We start from the raw sequence: 26692 nt of genomic DNA on the forward strand, positions 1-26692 counted from the left end.
ACAGATTCCAACCACCCTCTGGGTGAAAGTTTTTTTCCTCAAATCCCCTCTAAACCTCCAGCCCCTTACCTTAAATCTATGCCCCCTGGTTATTGCACCCTCCGCTAAGGGAAAAAGTTTCTTCCTATCTAACCTATCAATGCCCCTCATAATTTTGTATACTTCAATCATATCTCCCCTCAGCCTTCTCTGCTCTAAGGAAAACAACCCTAGCCTATCCAGTCTCTCTTCATAGCTGAAATACTCCAGCCAAGGCAACATCCTGGTGAATCTCCTCTGCACCCTCTCGAGTGCAATCACATCCTTCCTAATAGTGTGGTGCCCAGAACTGCACTCAGTACTCCAGCTGTGGCCTAACTAACCTCGACAGACAGAATGCTTGTTTTTAAATATCATGACTCATGGTAGATTTTATAATTTTGGAATGATAGAGGCATTAAAATTTACCTTACTATTAATCAAAACAACAACAAAGGTGCATTATTGTGAAGAAGCTTTAAATGAGAAGAATAATTTATTGACTTATGTTCTGGTCACTGTATGGGACACTAATTTAGTGAGATACCTGGCATTTTTTAGCTTGCACAAGTAGTCAATGTTTGCTCACACACTTATGTAGCGATGCAGTGTATTCTGGATAGATATTATTCTGTCAGGAGTGATCTTGATCACACTCTCATCCTCTCTCTGTCCCCCTCTCTCTGTTTCCCCCTCTCTGTCCCCCTTTCCTTCTCTCTGTCCCCCACTCTCTCTCTCTCAGCCCCTTCTCTTTCCACCCTCTGTCTCTCTTCACCCCCTTCTCTTCCCCACCTCTCTGTCTCTCTTCCCCCTCTCTGTCGCCCTCTTTCTCTCTCTCCCTTATCCCTTTCCTCTCTCCCTCGGTCCTCCCTTCTCTCTCTCTGTCTTCCCCCCTCTCCCTGTCTCTCTGTCCCCACTCTCTCTGTCACCTCCCCCTCTCTGTTCCCCTCCCCTTTCTCTCTCTGACCACCCTTCTCTTTCTCTCTGTCTCCCCCTCTCTCTCTGTCTCCCCCCCCCCCTCTCTCTGTCCCTCAGTCCCTCTCTCTCACTCTCCTTCCCCCTGACCCCTCTCTTGCTCTCCTTCCCCCTGACCCCTCCCTCTGTCCAGATTTTCCTGCAGGCTTTTAAAAATACATGAATCTGTCCAAAGTTCAGAAACTGTTGTTCCCAATGTCAGGATCTGTCAGCTGTGAAAATCAGCACGATTTTTTAAAAAGCCAGTCTGCAAGAAGACGACAAAGGGAAATTTCTCATGTCCAGTCATGGACCCCTGATGAGGATGAGGAACGGCCCCGGGTACAGTTTACACCCGAGGGCCATAGCTTTGGCAGGCTGGATCCTGGCCCCTGGGCTCTATGTTGGACAACCCTGGTTTACAGTGTGACTGGGGCAGTAGACAGTGAAAGTGGAGATGAACAATGAATGGAATTCAGCCATACACCTGAGCAAACCGATACCTGGAAATTCCAGATCACTTCAGTTGCTGCAAAGTACAGGATATATTCAGTTTCTACAGTTCATGCTCACTGCAGGATATTCACATTCAGTAACCAGTTTGTGCAGGGTTTTCAGAAATTACTTCAGACACACACTGCTGTGTAAATGGAAGCAAGTTTCAAATTCCTATTGACAGACCAATGTTTTTGCTGCAGAGCAGCGACTTGCCAGCTACTGATCCTGCACCATCAATTTTAAACCATGTCAAATGAGCTGTGTCAGTTCTCAGGTGGTCTCTGCTAAGATATCCCATGAAGGCAAAAACAAACATTGGAAATTGGTCTGTGTTTACAAACACCTCATTTTTGGCCATTTACAGAAGACTGACACACTGAGGTTGTGAAGGAGTATGCAGTTCCACCCACTTGCTTTCCTGGTTGAAGTTCATTTATACCGAGGTACCAGATTATAAAAACAAAGACAACTTAAATACCAGTAAAAAGACAGCTTTGTGGTTGGACGGCTTTAAAAAAAAAATTTTTAAGCCGTTCTTTTGGTTAAGGTCGGAAAGGGAGAAGCCAATGTTGGATTTCTGAAACCACAAAGTTGGAAATCCACTATTTGGCAGAAATTTCTCCTCCTTGAGTTACTTGTGAACTCGCTGGTGTGTCAGCAGGTTGGATGACTGAGTAAATCCCTTCCCACACACAGAGCAGGTGAATGGCCTTTCCCCAGTGTGAACTCGCTGGTGTTTCAGCAGGTTGGATGACTGAGTGAATCCCTTCCCACACACAGAGCAGTTGAACGGCCTCTCCCCAGTGTGAACTCGCTGGTGCGTCAGCAGGGTGGATAACTGAGTGAATCCCTTCCCACACACAGAGCAGGTGAATGGCCTCTCCCCACTGTGAACCCGCTGGTGTGCCAGCAGGGTGGATGACTGAGTGAATCCCTTCCCACACTCAGAGCAGGTGAATGGCCTCTCTCTGATATGAACTCGCTGGTGTGTCAGCCGGTGGGATGGAGTAGTGAATCCTTTCCCACACTCTGAGCAGGTGAACGGCCTCTCCCCAGTGTGAACTCGCTGGTGTGTCAGCAGGGCGGATGACTGAGTGAATCCCTTTCCGCACTCTGAGCAGGTGAACGGCCTCTCCCCAGTGTGAACACGCTGGTGTGTGAGCTGCTGGAATGAAGTAGTGAATCCCTTCCCACACTCTGAGCAGGTGAACGGCCTCTCCCCAGTGTGAACTCGCTGGTGTATCAGAAGATTGGATGAAGTAGTAAATCCTTTTCCACATTCTGAGCAGGTGAACGGCCTCTCCCCAGTGTGAACTTGCTGGTGTCTCAGTAGGGTGGATGACTCAGTGAATTCCTTCCCACACTCTGAGCAAGTGAATGACTTTTTCCCAGTGTGAACTCGTTGATGTGTCAGCAGATCAGAGGACTGAGCGAATCTCTTCCCACACTCGGAGCAGGTGAACGGCCTCTCCAGGGTGTGACTCCGTGGATGAGTTTCCAGCTCAGCTGGATAATTCAATCCCTTTCCACAGTCACCATATTTACATGGTTTCTTCCCAATGTGACTGCGTTTGTGGTTCGACAGGCCAGATGATCGGCTGAAACCTCGCCCACACACAGAACACGTGTACAGTTTCTCTCCACTGTGATCGCTGCTTTTTCCTTCCATGTTCAAAATCCAATGATTTTCGGGTTCCGATAAAATGGGCGACCCCTTCAGATCCTGATCTGACGTTTGCTTTGCATTCCACGGCTGCAATTCCTCCCCTTCTAAAACCCTGTGAAATTGATTTAAAACAGAAAAAAGTGTGAGAATCCACAAAAACACAAAGGCAGGTTGTGAAATGGAGCTGAATGAATCTGGTAATTTATGGGGCCGGCACGAGGAAAAAGTGACCATGAAAGCTGCTGGATTGACGTACAACCCCAACTGGCTCATTAATGTCCTTCAGGGAAGGGAACCTGCCACCCAGTCTGGTCCTACACAAGACTCTGCCCTTTATGGGAAGAAAGAGAGAGAGGGAGGGGCAGGGAGAAAAGAATTTTATATATGTACAACTTGACGAGAACTTTGACAGAACCGCCCAAACCCTCAACTTCAATCATCTAGAAGGACCAGGGTAGCAGATGTATAGGAACACCATCAACAAACTTGACATCATCCAAAACTCTGCTGCCTGTGTCCTTACTCGGACCCAGTCCTGTTCACCCATCACCACTGTGCTCACTGGCCTACACAGGCTCCCAGTTAAGCAGCACCTCAATTTTAAAATCCTCATCCTTGTTTTCAAATCCCTCCATTCCCTCCCCCCTCACTATCTCTATAATCTCCTCCAGTCCTACAACCCTCCGAGAGATCAGGGATCATCTAATTCTGACATCTTGAACATCCCTGATTTTCATTGCTCCACCACTGGTGGCCGTGCCTTCAGCTGCCAAGGCCATAACCTTTGGAAATCCCTCCCTAATCCTCTCCGCCTCTCTACCTCACCTTCCCTGATTCAGACACTGATTAAAACCCACCTCTCTGATCAAGCTTCTGATCATCTGGGTTTTATTAACCCGCCTCCCTCTCGCCCGCTGGATCCGCGCTCCCTGCCCCAGCCCTGCCGGACGCGCATGCTCAGCTCATACGCTCCGCCCTCCCGGTTGAGTGACGGCATCTGCGAACCAATAGGAAGAGCGAGAACGGGGCTGGAGGACCGGTCGGGCGGCGGGTCCTCCAAGCAATCGGAGCGCGGGTGGGCGGGGCCTCCGCTTCCCTAGCCCCGCCCCCACTTGCTATTGGTCCGCAGCTGCCGTCAGTTCACGGGGCCGGCCGGAACGTCCGGAGATGACGGAGCATGCGCAGTGCGGGTGTTGGCTGTTGAGTGACATTTGTGACTCGCGTCCGTAAGGGGCGGGGAGGCTTCAGAAGCACCTGGTGCAGGTGGACATCGTGTGCTGCCTCCCCAGGGACACCTGGGCACAGATGCAGCTACAGAAGACAGACAGACAGTCTGGCAGGCCAACACCCCTCGCATGCTTGCTGACTGGCAGTCTGGCCACTTTGGCCAGGTCCAGGAGCAGTCCCACGTGGAGGTCCCTTGACTTACTGCCATCTTTCCAGGTGACGATGTGCAGCAGGGCGCATGCGCAGCCATCATGGGCTAGGAAGCAGGAGGAGAGAATGTTGTGAACTTCTATCCTAGACTAACCGTGATGCCTTTTGTAAACTCCCTTTACAAGGGGTTAGAAGGGGAGATTTTGCAGACAGGAAGCTCAAACCATCACAGCAAGATCTGACAGTCATTGTATTCATCATGACCTGAATATTAATGGCCTTTGAACTTGGAAGGAAAAAGGTCTGTCTGGGGAAAAGATTTCAGGTATCAGTGTGACTGGAAAAGCACTGATACACAAAGGGCCCTGGTTAGACCACACCTGGAGCACTGTGTTCAGTTCTGGGCACCACATCTTAGGAAGGATATATTGGCCTTGGAGGGAGTGCAGCGCAGATTTACCTGAATGAAACCTGGACTCTGAGGGTTAAATTACAAGGAGAGATTGCACTGTTGAGTCTGAAGAGTCATTGTGGCACAGAAGGAGGTACTCTCACTGTATGACTGGAAAAGCACCAAGATACACAAAGCCCCTAATTGTGGCTGAAAGTGATGTATAGCAAATCAGCATAACTTCCCTGCTTTTGTACTCAGTGCTTCTATTTATGAAGCCCAAGATCCCATATGCTTTGCTCAGTACTCTCTCAATATGTTTTGCCACTTTCAAAGATCTGTGCACATGAACCTCCTGGTCCCTCTGTCCCTGCACACTCTTGAGAACTGTACCTTTAAGGATATATGGCTTCTCTCTATCCCTTCTGCCAGAATACATCACCTTACTATAAGGGTTGTATTCTGTGGAATTTTGAAGATTTAGAGGTACTTTGATCAAAATGTTTAGGAAATTAAAAGTGAGCCATCTTACAGTGCTGACCTTGTTTGCACTGGAGTGCTGACTTGGGTTGCATTAGAGTGCTGAAGTGGAAGTTTTGTGACTGAGGAGGTTCAGTGAGGAGGGAGCGAGGAGCTCCTTTCATTTCCTCCCTGTCCTCAGAGTGAGGGGAGCTGAGAGTTTCCAAAGAGCACAGCTGACTGGTGAGTAAGTCCTGGTGGGTATTTTTCAAACTGGGTTGAATTGTAAGTCATTGTTTTAGCAAGACTTAGTTGTTTTTAAAAAAATTATAATAGTCTTCTAAAGTTTTAAATTTAAAGGGTTTAGTCATGGAAGGAGAGCTTAAAGCTGTGGTTTGCTCCTCTTGCTGCATGTGGGAATCCGGGAACATTTCCAGTCACCAGGACCAGCATGTGTGCAGGAAGTGTGCCCAGCTGCAGCTCCTGGAAGCTTGGGTTTCAGAGCTGGGATGGCGGCTGGAAACACTGTGGAGCATCCGCGCGTCTGAGAGCATTGTGGATAACACGTAAAGAGAGGTGGTCACACCGCAGCTGAAGGGACTTGAGGAAGGAGGGGAATGGGTGACCACCAGGCAGTCCAAGAGAATCAGACAGGTAGTTCAGGAGTCCCCTGGGGTCCCGCTTGCAAATCGGTATTCCATTTTGGAGGCTGATGAGGCTGGTTCCTCCAGGGAGTGCGGACAGAGCCAAGCTTCTGGCACCGCAAGCAGCCTGTCTGCACAGAAAGGGGGAAAGAGAGGAAGAGCAATAGTAATCGGGGATTCTATAGTCAGGGGAACAGATAGGCGCTACTGTGGCCGTCAACGTGACTCCAGGATGGTGTGTTGCCTCCCTGATGCCAGGGTCCAGGATGTCACTGAACGGCTGCAGCGCATCCTGAAGGGGGAGGGTGATAAGGCAGAGGTCATGTTACATGTTGGTACAAATGACATAGGTAGAAAGAGGGATGAGGTCTTGCATCAAGAATTCAGGGAGTTAGGCAATAGACTAAAAAGCAGGACCTCTCGGGTTGTAATCTCTGGATTACTCCCAGTGCCACGTGCTAGCGAGTATAGAAATAGGAGAATAACACAGATGAATGCATGGCTTAAGAGTTGGTGCAGGAGGGAGGGTTTTAGATTCCTGGACCACTGGGACCGTTTCTGGGGAAGGTGGGACCTGTACAAGCGGGTCAGTCTACATCTGAACCAGAGGGGACTAACATCCTTGCTGGTGGGTTTGCTAGTGCTGTTGGGAGAAGTTTAAACTAATTTGGCAGGGGGAGGGGATGCAGACTCCTAGCAGAATAGGGACACAGCTAAACACAGGAAAGCGAACAAATCAGTGGGAATACAACACAAGTAAATTTCAAGGGAGTAAGACCAGGATGGAAGGCCTCTACTTTAATGCCAGGAATATTGCAGGTAATACGGATGAGTTAAGGGCAATGATTGACACGTGGAATTGTGATATAGTAGCCATCACGGAGACATGGTTGAGGGAGGGGCAGGATTGGCAGCTCCATATCCCGGGATATAGAATCTTCAGGTGAGACAGAGGAGGGGGTAAAAGAGGAGGGGGCGTTGCAATATTAGTTAATGTCAAATGTCAAAACAAATGCCAGACTTCAGCCAATTCGATTTAATCCGCGTGATATTAAGAAACGACTGAAGGCACGGGATACTGCAAAGGCTATGGGCCCTGACAATAGTCCGGCCATAGTACTGAAGATCTGTGCTCCAGAACTTGCCACGCCCCCAGCCAAGCTGTTCCAGTACAGCTACAACACTGGCATCTACCCTGCAATGTGGAAATTGGCCAGGTATGTCCTGTACCCAAAAAGCAGGACAAGTCCAACCAGGCCAATTACCGCCCCATCAGCCTATTCTCAATCATCAGTAAAGTGATGGAAGGTGTCATCGACAGTGCCATCAAGCGGCACTTGCTTAGCAATAACCTGCACAGTGACACTCAATTTGGGTTCCACCAGGGCCACTCAGCTCCTGACCTCATTACAGCCTTGGTTCAAACATGGACAAAAGAGCTGAAATCAAGAGGTGAGGTGAGAGTGACTGCCCTTGGCATCAAGGTGGAATTTGACCAAGTATGGCATCAAGGAGCCCTAGCAAAACTGAAGTCAATGGGAATCACGGGGAAAACTCTCCGCTGGTTGGAGTCATACCTAGTGCAAAGGAAGATTGTTGTGTTTGTTGGAGGTCAATCATCTGAGCTCCAGGACACCACTGCAGGAGTTCCTCAGGGTAGTGTCCGAGGCCCAACCATCTTCAGCTGCTTCATCAATGACCTTCCTTCAATCATAAGATCAAAAGTGGGGATGTTCGCTGATGATTGCACAATGTTCAGTACCATTCACGACTCCTCAGATACTGAAGCAGTCCATGTAGAAATGCAGCAAGACCTGGAAAATATGTAGGCTTGGGCTGATAAGTTGCAAGTAACATTGCCTGGCACTTGTGTGACATGAATGATTATCTCCAACCAGAGAGAATCTAACCATCTCCCCTTGACATTCAATGGCATTACCATCACTGAATTCCCCACTATCAACATCCTAAGGGCAATCATTGACCAGAAACTGAACTGGAGTAGCCATATAAATACCGTGGCTAAAAGAGCAGGTCAGAGGCTAGGAATCCTGTGGCAAGTAACTCACCTCCTGACTTCCCAAAGTCTGTCCAACATCTACAAGGCGTAAGTCAGGAGTGTGATGGAATACTCTCCACTTGCCTGGATGGGTGCAGCTCCAACAACACTCAAGAAGCTAGACACCATCTAGGACAAAGCCGCCCGCTTGATTGGCACCCCATCCGCAAACATTCACTCAATCCACCTCCAACGCACAGTGGCAGCAATGTGTACCATCTACAAGATGCACTGCAGCAATGCACCAAGGCTCCTTAGACAGCACCTTCCAAACCCACGACCACTACCAACTAGAAGGACAAGGGCAGCACATACATGGGAACAGCACCACCTGCAAGTTCCCCTCCAAGTCACACACCATCCTGACTTGGAACTATATCACCGTCCCTTCACTGTTGCTGGGTCAAAATTCTGGAACTCCCTCCCTACAGCACTGCGGGTGTACCTACCTCACATAGACTACAGCTGTTTAAGAAGGCAGCTCACCACCACCTTCTCAAGGTCAATTACGGATGGGCAATAAATTCTGGCCTAGTCAGCGATGCCCACATCCCATGAATGAATAAAAAATAAATAAAAATACCCCGGGGACAGGGGAATGGGGCAACCGCACCCCACCATGCTGCAAATCGTTTGAAAGCAAGCTGATTTATTAGAGAGTTTGGATCTTTATTCTCGGGGAGTTGGACATCGGGACTGAATCCTGTCAATATAGAGCTGTATTGAATCACTGAATTATTACAGCATAGAAAGAGGCCATTGAACCCATCATGTCTGCATCCCCTCTCCAAATGAGCAATTCACCTAGTACCATTCCCCCGCCTTCTCCCCTAACCCTGCACATTCTTCCTTTTCCGGTAAACAGTCTAATTCCCTTTTGAATGCTTCAATTGAACCTGCCTCCACCCCACTCTCAGGCAGTGCATTCTGGATCTTAACCGCTTGCTGTGAGAAAAAGCTTTTCCTCATGTCGCTTTTGCTTCTTTTGCCAATTACTTTAAATCTGTGCTCTCTCGTTCTCGATCCTTGCACAAGTGGGAACAGTTTCTCCCTATCTACTTTCTATCGATCTGTCCTGACCCCTCATGATTTTGAATATCTCTATCAAATCACCTCTCAGCCTTCTCTTCAAAGAAAACAGTCCCCTCATCCCTGGAACCTTTCTCGTGAATCTTTTCTGCACTCTCTCCAATGCTTTCATTGTCAGGCAGGGATCAGCTTTGAATGAGCTGCCAATTAGTGTTACTCCCCTGGCCTTGCCCTAGAGCCCTGCAAACTCTTCCTTTTTAAATATATATCCAATTCCCTTTGAAAAATTATTATTGAATTTGCTTCCACCTTCCTTTCAGGCAGAGAATTCCAGATCAGAGCACATCGCTGAGTAGTTTGTCAATTATTTGATGTGTTTAGCTGTTCGTCTTTGGTTAAATACATTTGCTGAATGGGTTTAAATTGAGATTTAAACCAGGTTTTCAGGATCTATTCACACATCGAAGGTGAGAGGGATGCGGTGGGACACACACTTAGTCCAGTCACTGAAAGTGATTAACAGACTGGGTTTTGTGTTTAGTGATTCCAGGTGTGTTACTGATACCTCTCCTGGATACCAGACTAGGAGAGTCACCACAGAAGGTACAAGTTGGCCCCTTTAAGATGGTGTGTGCGTGGATATTGATTTAAAAGGTACCATGTATTGAAATTAACAGGCCTCACAGGACAAAGAAAATTTACAGAGATCGTTGGTTACAGGGGTTATTAACAGCAACAGAAACAAATCTCAAATACAAGAATGAACATGGTTCCGTTCTGGATATGATTAACAACAGCAATAACAGCAGAATCCAACACCTACAGTCACTTGTGAACTCGCTGTTGTGTCAGCAGGTTGGATGACTGAGTGAATCCCTTCCCACACACAGAGCAGGTGAACGGCCTCTCCCCAGTGTGACTACGTGTGACTGCGCCCATGAGTTTCCAGCTCAGACAAGTAATTGTATTCCTTCCTACAGTCCCCATATTTCCACCATTACTCCTCAGTGTGACTGCACTTGTGTTTCAACAGACCAGATGATCGGCTGAAGCCTCATCCACACACAGAACACGTGTAAAGTTTCTCCCCACTGTGAACAAGGCTTTTGCTTCCATGATCAAAGGCTATTCGGGTCCTGATAAATCGAGTGACTGTCAGATCTTGATCTGGTCTTTGGTTTGATTTTATCTGTTATAATTCAGTGGGTTGCGAACAGTAACCCTGGCACCAACCAACACTTTCAGGAGAGATGGTGAGAAAGCCCCTGTGTGCGGAGTGAGAATAAAATCAATGTCTATAAATCATCTAATCCCCTGTAAAAGGAGTTTACAATAATCATCACAGTCAGTACAGGGTAGAAATTCAGAACAGACAATTCTGGATCCTATGGAACATTTTTTCCTCTCTTGTTCATCCAAAGCTGCAAATCCCCGTCCCAGACACTCTCCCTCCTCCCTGTGCTGAAATCCAAACCCATGGCACCATCTGCACCATCTCTTTCCTCCACTGCCAGTTTTCTCCCTCCCTCTACTCTGACTGGGTTCAGTTCTCCAGCCCCCTGTGTGCAGAGTGAGAATCAAATCAATGAGTCAATGATTTTCTCTCCTGGTCATTGGGACTGTGAAGCCCCGCCCACTCTCTGTTCTGGTCCCACAAGTTATCAGATTCATTCAGCTCAATTTCACAACCTGCCTTTGTGTTTTGTGAGGTCTCTTTCACTCCCTTTTTCCTGCTTTAAATGAATTCATTTTACAGGGTATTAGAAGGGGAGGATTTGCAGAAGTGAAGCTCAAACCAAACATAACGTCAAGATCTGACAGAGACACTCGATTCATCGGAATCGGAATATCATCGGCCTTTGACCATGAAAGTAAAAAGCACCGTTCACAGTGGGGAGAAACTGTACACGTGTTCAGTGTGTGGACGAGGTTTCAGACGATCATCGGGCCTGTCAAATCACAAGTGCAGTCACTGGGGAGAAGCCGTGGAAATGTGGGGACTGTGAGAAGGAATTCAATTATCCATCCTGGCTAGAAACTCATTAACGCACTCACACTGGGGAGAGCTCCATGTGTGGGAAGGGATTCCCATTATATCCCACCTTCTGACACACCAATGAGGTCACACTGGGGAGAGACCTTTTAAATGTCCAGACTGCGGGATTTACAAGAAAAGTTCTGAGGAACTGATGTCCCATCAACGTGTTCACAATGACGAGAGACCATTCAGGTGTTCTCACTGTGGGACTGGGTTCAAGCGATTAGACACCCTCACTGTACACCAGTGCATTCACACTGGGGAGAGGCTGTTTTAACTGTTCCCTGTGTGGGAAGGGATTCACTTAGTCATCCAACCTGTTTATACACCAGCGAGTTCACACTGGGGCGTGGCCGTTTAACTGCCCCAGTATGGGAAGGGATTTCCTAATTCATTGAATCTGCTGAGACACCAGCAATTTCACAAGTGATTGCAGGGGTTGGATTCTGTTGTTATTGCTGCTGTGGATCACATCCATCACTGAACGATGTTCATTCTGACAGTGGGGTTTACATCTGCTGTTGTTAAACTCCACCCCGGCTATGAAGACTATTAATATTCTGGCAATTGTTTTGCTTTACATTGCAACCTTTACTCATCAATTACTCTTCAGTTGAAGTCTCTTCCTCTGGGCAATTCAGGGTTTTGTGGGATGAAATCAAACTGTGATTTACTTGTACTTCTTGCAATTTAGTAAATTATAGTATATTCTATTCATGATGTGATCTGTTCTATATTGGAAAGACCAAATGCAGATTGGATAATCACTTTGAGGAAAGCCTCCGTTCAGTCTGCAAGCTTGGCCATGAAGTTGCTGACTCTGGCTGGGTTCAGTTCTACACTCACTGGTTCCCTCTCTCTCCTCCCCTGAAGGTGCTGACTCTGACTGGGTTCAGTTCTACACTCACTTGTTCCCTCTCTCTCCTCCCCTGAAGGTGCTGACTCTGGCTAGGTTCAGTTCTACACTCACTTGTTCCCTCTCTCTCCTCCCCTGAAGGTGCTGACTCTGGCTGGGTTCAGTTCTACACTCACTTGTTCCCTCTCTCTCCTCCCCTGAAGGTGCTGACTCTGGCTGGGTTCAGTTCTACACTCACTTGTTCCCTCTCTCTCCTCCCCTGAAGGTGCTGACTCTGGCTGGGTTCAGTTCTACACTCACTTGTTCCCTCTCTCTCCTCCCCTGAAGATGCTGACTCTGGCTGGGTTCAGTTCTACACTCACTTGTTCCCTCTCTCTCCTCCCCTGAGGGTGCTGACTCTGGCTGGGTTCAGTTCTACACTCACTTGTTCCCTCTCTCTCCTCCCCTGAAGGTGCTGACTCTGGCTGGGTTCAGTTCTACACTCACTGGTTCCTCTCTCTCTCCTCCCCTGAGGGTGCTGACTCTGACTGGGTTCAGTTCTACACTCACTTGTTCCCTCTCTCTCCTCCCCTGAAGGTGCTGACTCTGGCTGGGTTCAGTTCTACACTCACTGGTTCCCCTCTCTCTCCTCCCCTGAAGGTGCTGACTCTGACTGGGTTCAGTTCTACACTCACTGGTTCCTCTCTCTCCTCCCCTGAAGGTGCTGACTCTGTTTGTGTGTACGTGCTCTCTCCCCCTCCTCTGACACTCTGACCCTCCCTGTCCATTGTAACATCTCCCAGTTCTGGTGATGGACTCTCACTGACCACTCTCCATTTCTCCTTCTTATGCAGATGCTCCCTGATCATCACCATTTAATATAATCATACACTCAGAACGAGGCCATTCGGTTCATCATGTCTGTGCTGGCTCTCTGAAAGAACGAACCAATTAATCCCACTCCCCTACACTTTCCCCATAGCCTTGGGAAATTTCCCCTCTGAAGTTTTTATCCAATTCCCTTTTGAAAGTTATTATTGAATCTGCTTCCTCCACCCTTTCAGACAGTGCATTCCCGATCAGAACAACTCACTGTCTAAAAACATTTCTCCTCACCTCCTTCCACTGGCTTTATTGGTCAATTATTTTAAATCTCTGTCCTCTGGTTACTGACCCTCCTGCCAGTGGAAACAGTGTCTCCCTCTCTACTCAATGAAAATCCCTCATCATTTTGAACACGTCTATTAAATCGCCCCTTAACCTTCTCTGCTCTCAGGAGAACAATCCCAGCTTCTCCAGAGAACTGAAACCCCTCATCCCTGATATCATTCTAGTGAATCTCCTCCGCACCCTCTCCAAGGCCTTGATTCTTTTCTAAAGTCTGGTGACCGGAACTGGATACAATACTCCAGCTGAGATCTAACTAGTGATTTATAAAGGTTTAGCAGAACTTCCTTGCTTCTGTACGCGAGGCTTCTATTTATAAAGCCAAGGATCTGGTCTGTTTTTTTAAACAGCTTTATTAATTTGTCCTGCCACCTTTAAACATTTGTATTTGAAACCCCAGGTCTCTCTGATCCGACACTGTTTAAAATTGTACCATTTAGTTCATATTGCCTCTCCTCATTGTTCCTTTCAAAATGCATTACTTTATACTTTTCTGCATGAAATTTCATCTGCCCTGTATCTGCCCAATGCACCAGTCTGTTAATATCCTCCAGAGATCTGATACCATCCTTCTCGTTCTTTACCGTTCTGTCATTTACAGACATTCCCTGACCAGTCCCCATTTCTGCTCCATTTACTGATGCTCCCTGAGAGTTCCCAGCTTTTGCTGTTCCTCCTGGAGTTTGACGCCTACTCTGCACTTTCTGGCTGGGGTGAACCCGGGAGCTGCTCCCCGCTCCCCACCCCCCACCACCCCCCCCCCGTGGCTGGAGTACTGGTGTAGGAGGGAGGGCAACAGATTTCTGAGAGATTGGGACCGGTTCTGGGGCAGGTGGGACCTGTACAAGGTGGACGGGTTGCATCTTAGGACTGGGAGGAATATCCCCGCAGGGAGATTTGCTATTGCTGTCGGGGAGGGTTTAAACTAAATTGTCAGGGGGGTGGGAAACTGAGAGGGAGCTCAGATTGGAGGGAACAAAACGGGTAACAAGTCTGGGGTGTGGGAACCAGGAGGAAATATCAGAGAGGAATACCAAGGTGCACAGAATACTGAGAGAGATAGATAGCACTAGAGTAGGGAATAGTAAGTTATTACATGGGATCAGAGTAAGGGAGAAAGCAATAAAGTCTGAATCAGGGTTAATGTGCATGTATGTGAATGCATGGAGTGTGGTTAATAAGACTGGTGAGGTACAGGTGCAGATTGCCATGTGGAAATATGTTGTGGCTAGAACAGAGACCTGGCTCAAAGAAGGGCAGGACTGGGTGTTAAATATTCCTGGATACAAGGTGTTCAGGAAAGATAGGAAAGTGAAGAAAGGGGGAGGGGTGGCAGTATTGATTAAGGAGAGCATTGCAGTATTGGAGAGAAAGGATGTCCCAGTGGGGTCGAGGATAGAATCAATTTGGCTAGAGCTAAGGAACAAAAAAGGTGCAGTTACATTGCTCAGTGTTGTCTATAGGCCACCAGCTAATGGGAGGGACATGGGGGAACAAATTTGCAATAAAATTATAGGTGCAAAAAGTATAGGGTAGTTATAATGGGGGACTTTCATTATCCAAACATAGACTAGGCTAATAGTAGTGTAAAGGGCAGTGAGAGGCAAGAGTTCCTAGAGTGTGTTCAGGAAAATTTTCTACAACAGTTTGTTGCTGGTCCAACAAAAAAGGAGGCACTGCTAGACCTGGTTCTTGGAAATGAGATGGGCCAAGTCTCAGTAGGACAGCATGTAGGGGATAGTGATCATTGTATCATAAGTTTTAGGCTGACTATGGAAAAGGACAAAGAACAATACAGGGTAAGAATTATTAACTGGGGGAAAGCCAACTTCAGTGGGGTAAAATGAAGCAGGAGTGAATAAATTGGCATCAAAAGTTGACAGGAAAACTGGTGGCTGAACAGAGAAGAGATAACCCTGGCACAATCATTGTATGTTCCCTCGAAGGGGAAAGGTAGGGCAAACAAATTCAGAACTCCCTGGATGACAGAAGAGGTAGAGATTAAGATAAAGAAGAAGTTTGCTTATGACAGATGCGAGGTAGAAAATACAATTGAGAACCACGATGAATATAGAAGTTCCACAGGGGAAGTGAGAAGCAAAGAGAGGGCATGAAAAGAGACTGGCAGCTAGCATTAAAGGAAATCCCAAAGTTTTCTATTGACATATGAATAGTAAAAGAATAGTAAAAGGATAGTAAAAGGATAGGCAGCATAGTGGCGCAGTGGTTAGCACTGCAGCCTCATAGCTCCAGCGACCCAGGTTCAATTCTGGATACTGCCTGTGTGAAGTTTGCCCTGTGTGAGTTTTTGCCGGGTGCTCTGGTTTCCTCCCACAGCCAAAGACTTGCAGGTTGATAGGTAAATTGGCCATTATAAATTGCCCCTAGTATAGGTAGGTGGTAGGGGAATTGAGGGTAGGTGGGGATGTGGTAGGAATATGGGATTAGTGTATAAATGGGTGGTTGATGGTCGGCACAGACTCGGTGGGCTGAAGGGCCTGTTTCAGTGCTGTATCTCTTTAAAAAAAAAGGAGGATTGAGGCTGGTTAGTGACCATAAAGGGGATTTACACACGGAGGCAGAGGGCATAGCTGAGGTATTAAATGAATATTTTGCATCTGCCTTTACCAAGGAAGTAGATGCAACCCAGGCAATGTTGAAAGAGGAGGTAAGTCAGACACTAGAGGGGTTTAAAATTGATAAAGAGGAAATATTAGATAAGCTGTCTGTACTTAAAGTGGATAAAGCACCAGGACTGGGTGAGATGCATCCAAGGATACTGAGGGAAGTGAGGGTGAAAATTGCAGAGGCACTGGCCATAATTTTTCAGTCTTCCTTAGACTCGGGAGTGATGCCAGAGGACTGGAGAATTGCAAGCATTACACCCTTGTTCAAAAAAGGGTGTAAAGATAAGCCCAGCAACTACAGGCCAGTCAGTTTAACTTCAGTGGTGGGGAAACTTCTCGAAAAAATAATTCAGGCCAAAATTAATAGTCACATGGACAAATGTGGGTTAATTAAGGAAAGCCAGCATGGATTTCTTAAGGGAAAATCATGTTTAACTAACTTGCTGGAGTTTTTTGAAGCGGTAACAGAGAGGGTTGATGAGGGCAATGCTGTTGATGTGGTGTACATGGACTTTCAAAAGGTGTTTGATACAGTGACACATAACGGACTTGTGAGCAAACTTACAGCTCATGTAATAAAAGGGACGGTAGCAACATGGATACAGAATTGGCTGAGTGACAGGAAACAAAGAGTAGTGGCTAATTGATGTTTTTCAGGCTGGAGGAAGGTTTGTAGTGGAGTTAACCAGGGATCAATGTTGGGACCCTTGCTTTTCCTGATATATATTAATGGTCTAGACCTTGGTGTACAGGGCACAATTTCAAAGTTTGCAGATGATATGAAACTTGGAAGCATTGTGAACTGTGAGGAGGATAGTGTAGAACTCCAAAAGGACATAGATAAGTTAGTAAGTTAGTGGAATGGGTGGATAGCTGGCAGATGAAGTTGAATGCAGAGAAATGGGAAGTGATTCATTTTGGTAGGAAGAACATGGAGATACAATATAGACTAAAAGGTACAATTCTAAACTGGGTGCAGGAGCAGTGGGACCAAGGTGTATATGTGCATAAATCGTTGAAGGTGGCAGGACTGTTTGAGAAAGTGATGAATAAAGCAAGCCGTATTCTGGGCTTTGTTAATAGAGGTCGAGAGTATAAGAGCAAGGAAGTTATGTTGAACTTGTTTAAGACACTAGTTCAGCCTCAGCCCTGAGGGTATTGGAGAGAGTACAGAAAAGATTCACGAGAATGGTTCCAGGGATGACGAACTTCAGTTATGAAGGTAGATTGGAGAAGTTAGGACTTTTTCCTTGAAGAGAAGGCTGAGAGGTGATTTGATAGAGGTATTCAAAATCATGAGGGATCTGGACAGAGTAGATAGAGAGAAACTGTTCCCACTTGTGAAAGGATCGAGAACGAGAGGGCACAGATTTAAAGTATTTGGTAGGAGAAGCAACAGTGACACGAGGGAAATCTTTTTCATGCAGACAGTGGTTGAGGTCTGGAATGCTCTGCTTGAGAGTGTGGTGGAGGCAGGTTCAAGAAGCATTCAAAAGGGAATTAGACTGCTGTATAACTAGGAGGAATGTGCAGGGTTATGGGGAGAAGGCGGGGGAATGGAACTGAGTGAATTGCTCTTTCAGAGAGTCAGTGCAGACATGATGGGCCGAATGACCACCTTCTGTACTGCAATAATTCTGTGATTCTGTGAACCTGAGCCACCTCTCAGAAATGCCCTCCGTGCCATTCTGTATTGTGTGGAGGGGTTTCTTGCACAGGCTGCTCCTGCACACTCTCCACTTCCTTGCCTTGGACATGCCGTGGAGGTCTGTGATGCCATCTGACGGCGAGGGGAATCCCCGGTGAAGGTCTCTTTATGTGGGAGTCCTCCCCCTTTACATCAGGGACCTGGGTGGACAGTACTGCACAAGGCAGTCCCGTGCTATAGGGTTTTATGTAGGTTCAGACTCTCAGGCTGCCTGTAATTTCTGCGGCCTGGACAAGTCCGTGTTCCATGTATATATGGAGTGTGCGAGGTTGCAGCCCCTCTTTGAGTATTTGAAGGGGCTGCTCCTCAAGTTCTGGCTGCATTTCAGTTCCACACTCCTGATCTTTGGGCATCCGGTGCAGAGGGACGTGGGCTGGGAGGAGGATCTTTTCGTCGGTCTGCTCCTGGGCCTGGCCAAGGTGGCAATTCACAGGTCCAGGCTGTGGGCCGTCGGAGGGTCCGTCCTCCCCGATTGCCTGCCCCTCTTCCGTGGTTACGTTCGCGCCCAGGTGTCCCTGGAGAAGGAGCATGCGGTGTCTGCCGGTGTGCTTGAGGCCTTCCGCGACCGGTGGGCACCACAGGGACTGGAGTGCATCATCGACGCTGAGAATGGCATTTTAATTTGAGTTTTTGTTTATTTCTGTTTTTAGTAAAGTTATTTTTAAAATATAAATATGTATATAAAGGGGGCCTGAGGAATAAAGGCCACCTTACAAAAAAAAAAGAAAAAAAAACAGGGGTTAGATACAGAGTAAAGCTCCCTCTACACTGTCCATCAAATACTCCTAGGGCAGGTACAGTTAAAAAAAAAACAGGGTTTGATATGGAGTAAAGCTCCCTCTACACTGTCCTATTAAACACTCCCAGGACAGGTACAGCACAGGGCTAGATACTGCCGAGAATGACATTTTAATTTGAGTTTTTGGTTTATTTATCTGTTTTTAATAATGTTATTTTAAAATGTATATAAAGGGGGCCTGGGGAATAAAGGCCCCCTCAACAAAAATACATAAAAGAGTCCTGGGGTATAAAGGCCACCTTTCAAAAAAAAAGGGTTAGATATAGTGTCATGGTCTAATAGTATTTTTTCCGGGAATATGCGGTTTGCCTTTGAGGCTTGCAAAGGATCAGTATTGCTTTAAAAACCAGCAAGCCTCAGGAGTTATAGGAAGGTGCATTTTTGTTGCCTTAGAAACAGCCATTTGGAGATTGCGATTCAAAGGGTGCATTCTTGTTACCGTAGATACGGCCACTGGGAGTGAGTATTATGTGATACATTTGTTACAACTCAATTCTGAACTGGCATTTTAGTTGAAGACAGTTTGTTCTAACAGAACACAGACACAAAGGACACACAGACAGACAGCTGTGGTAACAGCAACTGGAAAAAGAGCTCTCAACTATTTAAACTGAAGGAAGAGGATTTTAGTCTGTTTATTATTATCAAAATTCTAAAAAAGTCAAGCCAAAACAGAGATCTCTGGTAATTTGAACTGAAGGAAGGGAAGTTAGAATGTGACAATCTTTCATCCCTCAAAAACTCTGAAGTCAGATTGATCCTACTGAAAGTGTTTGCAAGTTGTTAATTGTTGAAATTCGCTGGAGAAGGAAAGATCACCTACTGCTGGAGTTAGACTACAGACTGTCCTCCTGTGGAAAAACTTTTTTTTTTCCACATCGGATGGCTGTGAGGACTTCAAGCAACATTCTGTGAGGACTTCAAGCAACACTGGATTATAAATTTGCAAAGACTCTAAATTGTTCTATTTTAAATGTTGTTTATATCTTCATAGTGTTTAAGAATTTAGTTCTTCTAATTAAAGATTTAATTTGTTCATTTAAAGATACCTGGTTTGGTTAGCCTCATTCGGGGGTTAATAGATGGTACAATTTGGCTGGGTCTTTCTTTAATTTGGAAAGTTTTAAATGATATGTTAGGCGATCTGTGGAGCGACAGGATTGAATTAACAGTGCGTTTTTCCCACCACAATCAGAATCGTATATTTTGATTGGGGGCTTTGACTGGAGCGGTCGGTCGTATCAATAGAGTAAAGCTCCCTCTACACTGTCCCATCAAACTCTCCCAGGACAGGTACAGTATGGGTTCGATAGAGAGGAATGCACCTTCTACGCTGCTCTATGGCAGCAATGTGCCTCATTCTCCATTCATAAGTACTCCATCTTAGCACCAATACCTTTCCCATTTCCTACACCAGTTCTCCTGTTGCTTCCCCAAACGTACTTTTACATTGCAAAAAAAAAAGACAAAAAAAAAACAGGGTTAGAATTAGAATTAGAATTAGAACATTACAGCGCAGTACAGGCCCTTCAGCCCTCGATGTTGCGCCGACCTGTGAAACCATCTGACCTACACTATTCCATTTTCATCCATATGTCTATCCAATGACCACTTAAATGCCCTTAAAGTTGGCGAGTCTACTACTGTTGCAGGCAGGGAGTTCCACGCCCCTACTACTCTCTGAGTAAAGAAACTACCTCTAACATCTGTCCTATATCTATCACCCCTCAACTTAAATCTATGTCCCTGCGTGTTTGCCATCACCATCCGAGGAAAAAGACTCTCACTATCCACCCTATCCAACCCTCTGATTATCTTATATGTCTCTATTAAGTCACCTCTCCTCCTCCTTCTCTCCAACGAAAACAACCTCAAGTCCCTCAGCCTTTCCTCGTAAGACCTTCCCTCCATACCAGGCAACATCCTAGTAAATCTCCTCTGCACCCTTTTGAAAGCTTCCACATCCTTCCTATAATGCAGTGACCAGAACTGCACGCAATACTCCAGGTGCGGTCTCACCAGAGTTTTGTACAGCTGCAGCATGACCTCGTGGCTCCGAAACTCGATCCCCCTACTAATAAAAGCTAACACACCATATGCCTTCTTAACAGCCCTATTAAGCTGGGTAGCAACTTTCAGGGATTTATGTACCTGGACACCAAGATCTCTCTGTTCATCTACACTACCAAGAATCTTCCCATTAGCCCAGTACTCTGCATTCCTGTTACTCCTTCCAAAGTGAATCACCTCACACTTTTCCACATTAAACTCCATTTGCCATCTCTCAGCCCAGCTCTGCAGCCTATCTATGTCCCTCTGTACCCTCCAACATCCTTCGGCACTATCCACAACTCCACCGACCTTAGTGTCATCCGCAAATTTACTAACCCACCCTTCTACACCCTCTTCCAGGTCATTTATAAAAATGACAAACAGCAGTGGCCCCAAAACAGATCCTTGCGGTACACCACTAGTAACTAAACTCCAGGATGAACATTTGCCATCAACCACCACCCTCTGTCTTCTTTCAGCTAGCCAATTTCTGATCCAAAGCTCTAAATCACCTTCAACTCCATACTTCCATATTTTCTGCAATAGCCTACTGTGGGGAACCTTATCAAACGCCTTACTGAAATCCATATACACCACATCCACTGCTTTGGTTAGATACAGAGTAAAGATTCAATCCACCACCTTGGTGTCATTAGTACAATGGTTCAACCAACTGAACTAACCAAATTCTATGTTTCAATGATATAATAAAAGCAAAATACTGTGGATGCTGGAAATCTGAAATAAAAACAAAAGGTTATCGATGTGTCAATGGTCTTGTCAAAGTCGCTGTATCCAGGATGACCAACTCAACAATGCAACTGCTTGCCTGCAGTTTGAATGAATTGTGCTTGGACATCCTTTTCACTTTCATCTTTCAATGCAAAGACCTCGATTCACAGATAATGCTGAAGAAAAGCACCTTTTAATCAACAAACAACATTTTCTCAGGCAATTTGCAATGTGGTTACAGTGTGGCCAAGCAGTCTAATGTACTGGATTGTAATTTCAGCTTTTGCAGAGGTATAGCTTCAAATCCCCCTGCAGCTATAATTTGAGCTGGCTACCCTTTTGGGCATGTCACCAAATCCCTTCCTTTGTCAGCGGTGCGCTTGAAGCTCAGCTCCTGATGTCTGGCACCGAATCCAGGAACCAGTCCCTGTGGAAACTCTGTGACCCCAACCCCCACCCCCAACGTGACTCTGACATGTAGTTTGTCTCTGGAGTGAGACGGGCTGCTGCTGCACCATGAGGTCCACACTGAGAAGATAAAACCCAACCCTGGGAGTGAGATCAGTACAGATCACCGCCGGGGCTCCCGGTGTGTGAGAGGGGGAAGCAGCAGCATCAGCCAAACCACCACGACAACAGCTCAGGATCCCTGTTCCCTAATCCAGCTGCTCCCAATGGAGAGCTTCCGGTCCCGGCCTGAGCTGTGCTGGGGAGCCGCCTGCCAGTCTCTCTTTATTGAAGAGGAAAAGGAGTTGCTCGATTCTTAGTCATCAGAGTGAAATATTTCAAAATCAGATAGGGTAAAGAACACTCAGGATATATTGGATAGGGAATGTTCAGATGCACTTCATTGGCTGTAAAGCACATTAGGATGCCTTGATGTCATGAAAGGTGCTATATAAATGCAAATCTCTCTATATATCATGCCCCTGCCATCTCCTCTCTTGCATCATTGAGCACATAGATTTTATCCTCTCCAGGTTATTGGATAGTCAACCACCTCTCCCTTTTTATCCTAATCGCCTTCATTTCTTTGTTGATCTCATCTTCTAACATGATGTCCAGCCTGTTAGTGTCCCTGGTAAATATATAGGTAAATTAATTATTCAATGGTACACACTGCTGCCACTGTGCACGGTGATGGAGGGAGTGAATGTTTGTGGATGGGGTGCCAATCAAGCTGCTTTGTCCAGGATGGTGTCGAGCTTCTTGAGTCTTGTTGGAGCTGCACCCATCCAGGTAAGTGGAGAGTATTCCATCACACTCCTGACTTGTGCCTTGTAGATGGTGGACAGGCTTTGGGGAGTCAGGAGGTGAGTTACTCGCCTCAGGACTCCTAGCCTCTGACCTGCTCTTGTAGCCACGGTATTTATATGGCTACTCCAGTTCAGCTTCTGGTCAATGGTAGCCCCTAGGATGTTGACAGTGGGGGATTCAGCGATGGTAATGCCATTGAATGTCAAGGGGAGATGGTTAGATTCTCTCTTGTTGGAGATGGTCATTGCCTGGCACTTGTGTGGCGCGACTGTTACTTGCCACTTGTCAACCCAAGCCTGGATATTGTCCAAGTCTTGCTGCATTTCTACACGGACTGCTTCAGTATCTGAGGAGTCACGAATGGTGCTGAACATTGGGCAATCATCAGCAAACATCCCCACTTCTGACCTTATGATGAGTTAAGCAGTTGGGCTGCGAGAGTGTCTTTTACATTCTCTGATATATCTTGAGTGTAACATACTCAGTCTGACATGTTCTGAGCGTCCCACACTCCCTCTGATTCATCTTGAGTGTTCCTTATCCTATCTGATACATCCTGATTTTTTCATATCCTCTCTGTTACATCCTGAACATTCCTTATCCTCTCTGATCTTTCCTCAATGTCCATTACCATCTCCAATAACCCCTGTCTGTTATTTACCCATTTCAATACATCCTGATTTTTCCTTATCCTATTTGTTACATCCTCAGCAAACCTTAGCATATTGGATACATCCTGAGCATTCGTTACCCTATCTGATCCATCCTGAACATTAATTTTCCTCCCTGATACATCCTGAACATTCTCTGTCTGATACATCCTGAGTGTTTCCTATCCTATCTGATACAAACTGAACATTCTCCATCCAATACATCCTGAGTGTTCTTTATTCTACCTGATACATCCTGAGCATTTCCTATCCTATCCAATATAACCTGAACATTCCCCATCCAATATATCCTGAGTGTTCTTTACCCTATCTGATCCATCCCGAGCATTCCTTAGACACTTTGATTCTCCTTAAGTGCATGATCTTCTCTAATGCGCTCTGTCTCTATCTCTTTGATATACTTTGAGTCCCTTACACTCAATGGTAACCTTCTGACAGCCTTCAGATCCCCTGGATAGCATATTAACCCCTAATATTAACGGAGAAAGTTGATGAGGGTAGCGGTAATGTGATTGATGTTGTGGAGATGGATTTTCAAAAGGTATATGGTGAAATACTTGTTAGAAAAATTAAAGCGGATGGAATTAAAGGACCAGGGCCAGCGTGGATACATAATTTGCTGAGGGACATAAAACAGAGAATAGTGACCAGAGAAGAGGATGAGTTTCCAGGGTGATGGGAAAAAGCTGGATTGAGGGATTAAACTGACAGATCTTTCAAAGAACCGGCACAGGCTCGGCGGGTGGACAGGCTTCCTTCTGTGCTGTAAAATTCACTGATTCCATCATGTTCATTTTCACATCAACTGGAAGGTGCAACAGAACTCAAGACTCAAAGGCAATGATTCTCCAGGACATGTACAGGGCAATTCTCTAATGCTTTGTATGGACAATTTAATTACAGAGCCACTCACCTGCCAAGCTGTGATGGCCGAGTGGTTAAGGTGTTGGACTCGAAATCCAATGGGGGTTTCCCTGCGCAGATTCAAACCCTGCTCACAGCGAGTTTGTTTCAGTTTTCTTCAGTTAACTGTCTGGGGAGGTAACAGACTTCTTCAACAATCAAACTGACATTTGCTGTAATCGATTGATGTCAAGGTCATTCTGCTGATTGGAAATGTTCATGTTTGTCAGTATCAATTAGATATTGTGAATTTGTTGGAAACTAAACGAAAAGTAACAGTGGTGAGAAATAAACACAAAAAACAATCAGAAAAAATGTGCTTTTATAAAGATCCTTGCAATGTTTTGAAGGAAATTGAACCTTCAGTGAATGAATGGGAATGTGGTTTGCTTTCAGGAGCTGGGGGTCTCCAGTGTGTTGTCACTGCCCAGTTCCCATTTGTTTCTCTGTGTCATTCATTCTTACCCACAGGAAAAAGTCTTTTGTTTTAGGGGGTTTGAGATATTTTTACAACAAGGCGGAGGGGGAGGGCCTCTCCATGTCTTTCGTTATATCTCAGTATATTTCTTTATATACCATTCTGTATCTCACTATCTTTCGACACCTTTTATATCTATGCCTGTCTATGTTTCTGCAAGTCCTTTTTCTAACCTCTTCTCTATCTATCTATCTATCTATCTATCTATCTATCTATCTATCTATCTATCTATCTATCTATCTATCCATCCATGTCTTTCAGAGCTATCTCTGTCACTCTCTCAGTAGCTGAGCCTTATGCTTTCGGTTCCCATCAATACTTCCGGTGATTTTCTCTCCCTCTCTGTTTATTTCCATATCTCAGTTCTGTCCTTCTCTCTGGATCTTTGGTTTTTGTGTTCCAGGGCTTCACTGGGGGAGATTTGGACTCGGTGTACACTGTTGTACAGGTGATAATGACCCGGGATCCCGCTTTCCATCTCTCCCTTTTACTCATGTTGATGTAAAAAGTGGGGAGAGATGTGAAACAGGAAGCTGGTTAATAACCACCCAGAATATGGAAAGTCCAGAGGGGAAGTGAAAAAGCAAGAGAAGCAAAGAGAGAGCATGAAAAGAGACTGGCAGCTAACACTGTAGGGAATCCAAAAGTTTTCTGTAGACACGTATATAGTAAAAGGTGGCGTAGGGCCTATGAGGGACCATAAAGTGGATTTACGCATGGAGGTTGAGGGCATAGCTGATGTATGAAATGAATACTTTGCATCTGCCTTTACCAAGGCAGAAGATACAACCCAGGCAATGGTAATTCAGACACTAGACAGGTTTAAAATTGATAAAGAGGACATAAGAGATAGGCTGTCTGTACTTAAAGTGGATAATGCACAAGGAGGGATGAGATGCATCCAACGATGCTGAGGGAAATGAAATCGCAGAGGCACTGGCCACAATTTTTCAGTCTTCCTTAAACTCAGGGGTGGTGCCAGAAGACTGGAGAATTGCAAACATTACACCCTTATTCAAAAAAGGATGTAAAGCCCAGCAACTACAGGCAGGTAAGTTTAAATTCGGCGGTGGGGAACCTTCTGGAAACAATAATTTGAGACAAACTAATAGTCACATGGACAAATGTGGGTGAATTAAAGAAATGCAGCATGGATTTCTTAAGGGAAAATCATGTTCAACTAACTTGATGGAATTTTTTGAGGAGGTAACAGAAAGGGTTGATGGGGACAATGCTGTTAATCTGGTGTACATGGACTTTCATAGGCGTTTGATACAGTACCACACAACAGACTTGTGAGCAAAGTTATAGCTCATAGAATAAAAGGGGCAGTCGCAACATGGATATGGAATTGACTGAGTGAGAGGAAACAAAGAGTGGTGGTTAAGTGATTCTTTTCAGGCTGGAGGAAGTTTTGTAGTGGAATTCCCCAGAGGTCAGTGTTGGCACACGGAGAGCGGACTTGCGTTAGAAGGGCAGCGGCAGTGGGAGATAAAAAAACACAGCAGCAGAGAAGGAAGCCCAGAACACGGAGAGCGGACCTGCGTGAGAAGGACAGTAGTGACGGGAGATCAAAACCAGCGGCAGAGAGGGAGGCCCAGCACATGGAGAGCGGACCTGTGTGAGAAGGAGAGCAACGGCGGGAGATCAAAACCCGCGGCAGAGAGGGAGGCCCAGCACATGGAGAGCGGACCTGTGTGAGAAGGACAGCAGCGGCGGGAGATCAAAACCAGCACCAGAGAGCCCCTTCTACCTGTCAGAGCCGAGGAGTGACGTCACAGGAAAGCAGGTAGGTGATTGGTGGGTATCTCTTCCGTGTCTCTTTTGATTGGTCAAGTGGTTTAAATCAAGAGACATATTACAGCTGAAGAGTATAGTTAAGAAATTCACTTTTAAAATATTTAACATCCAAATTAATTAATTAATTAGTATAGAGATGGCTGGTGATGTGTAGCAGCTGTAGTATATGGTTGCTGGTGGACGCCGGTGCGATACACGGTGACCACATCTGCAGCAAGTGTTGGCTGCTCGAGGATCTTCGGCACACAGTTGATGAGCTGGAGTCCGAGCTGTGGACACTGCGATACATCAGGGAGGGGGAGGGATACCTGGACACTGTGTTTCAGGAAACAGTCACACCCCTTAGATTAATTACATCAAATTTGAACTGTGGTCGGGTCAGGAGAGTGTGACTGTGACTGAGGCAGCTACGGGAATCCAGAATTTAGCTTTGGAGGAGCCTCAGCCAGCGCCCTTATCCAATAGGTACAAGGTTCTTGCTCCTGTTGTAGGCGAGGGCACAGGCTGCAGGGAGGATGAGCGAACTGACC

At 46.1% G+C, this 26692-nt stretch overlaps 1 non-coding gene and 1 pseudogene across 1 annotated transcript; one reads left to right on the top strand and one right to left on the bottom strand.

The window, feature by feature from the left end:
• Positions 1–1125: 1125 nt before the first annotated feature.
• Positions 1126–26692, bottom strand: part of LOC137349167 (zinc finger protein 850-like) — an 80508-nt pseudogene continuing 54941 nt past the window's right edge.
• Positions 23902–23984, top strand: trnas-cga (transfer RNA serine (anticodon CGA)). Its single transcript has one exon. It is a non-coding gene; the product is annotated as a tRNA-Ser (tRNA).

The sequence above is a fragment of the Heterodontus francisci genome, chromosome 34, assembly GCF_036365525.1.
Source record: "Heterodontus francisci isolate sHetFra1 chromosome 34, sHetFra1.hap1, whole genome shotgun sequence".
NCBI classification, from domain to species: Eukaryota; Metazoa; Chordata; class Chondrichthyes; order Heterodontiformes; family Heterodontidae; genus Heterodontus; species Heterodontus francisci.